The sequence below is a fragment of the Cebus imitator genome, unplaced genomic scaffold, assembly GCF_001604975.1.
Source record: "Cebus imitator isolate Cc_AM_T3 unplaced genomic scaffold, Cebus_imitator-1.0 Scaffold2, whole genome shotgun sequence".
In the NCBI taxonomy this organism is placed as follows: Eukaryota; Metazoa; Chordata; class Mammalia; order Primates; family Cebidae; genus Cebus; species Cebus imitator.
Genome location: NW_016107317.1, coordinates 14,747,673 through 14,748,759, shown reverse-complemented (window position 1 = coordinate 14,748,759; position 1,087 = coordinate 14,747,673). Strand labels below are relative to the sequence as shown.

The 1,087-nt window shown below is 45.4% G+C and overlaps 1 pseudogene; it reads right to left on the bottom strand.

The window, feature by feature from the left end:
* LOC108303734 overlaps nucleotides 1-1,087 on the bottom strand; it is a 4,141-nt pseudogene that overhangs the window by 680 nt on the left and 2,374 nt on the right.

Genomic DNA, 1,087 nt, shown 5'->3' with positions numbered 1-1,087 from the left:
GTTGACCAGGATGGTCTCGATCTCTTGACCTCGTGATCCACCCGCCTTGGCCTCCCAAAGTGCTGGGATTACAGGTGTGAGCCACCGCACCCGGCTGTAATTTTTGTATTTTTAGTAGAGACGGGGTTTCAACATGTTGACCAGGATGGTCTCGATCTCTTGACCTCGTGATCCACCCACCTCGGCCTCCCTAAGTTTTGGGATTATAGGCATGAGCCATCACGCCCAGCCCAAACTTTATTTTCAAAGTAAGGATTTTCATCAAAAATAAAAATCTATTCTGTAACCTGATTTAATATCTTCAAATTCTGTCACTTCAACTCTGATCAAATAATGCAGTGCCTCTTCGTCTTCCTCCCCAAGCAGTGCAGACACTTGTGGATGGTTGACAAATGTTGTTACCCAAAAATTTGGGATTTTGGCGATCAACTTAGACCTCTTCTGAAAAAATGGTTAGCGGAGTTTGTTATATTTCTGTTCTACTTTCAAAATCTCCTCACTGGCTTGTTCATTAAGTCTGTGTTTCATTTTGTGCTACATCAATGTGTTCAATTGCTTCTTGCTGTTCTTTTTTTCCCTTCTTAGGCAAACCTGCAGAGGCCCATGTCTCCTCCAGTCCCAGACCAGGAGATGGTCTTGACTTCTTCTTTTAAGGCCGGAGGGGAGACTGGCATTTGGGGGCTATGCTGCTGGGGAAGTCCGAGAACCAGAGCACAAGTCTTCTCACTCGTGTGGAAGCAGGCAGAACCCTCTTTTTTTTTTTTTTTTTTTTTTGAGATGGAGTCTCGCTCTGTAGCCCAGGCTGGAGTGAAGTGGTACAATTATGACTCACTGCAGCCTTAACTTCCCAGACTCCACCAATCCTCCCACCTCAGCCTCCCAATTAGTTGGGACCACAGGTGAAAAAAAATTCAGTCACAGTCTTAGCTGAGTTTCTGTTACCCAAAGACTAAATGTTGTATTTTAACCTCCAATAAAACTTGTATTAAGTAATAAAAGGAAAAAGAGGAGGCCGGGCGCGGTGGCTCACGCCTGTAATCCCAGCACTTTGGGAGGCCGAGGCGGGTGGATCACGAGGTCAAGAGAT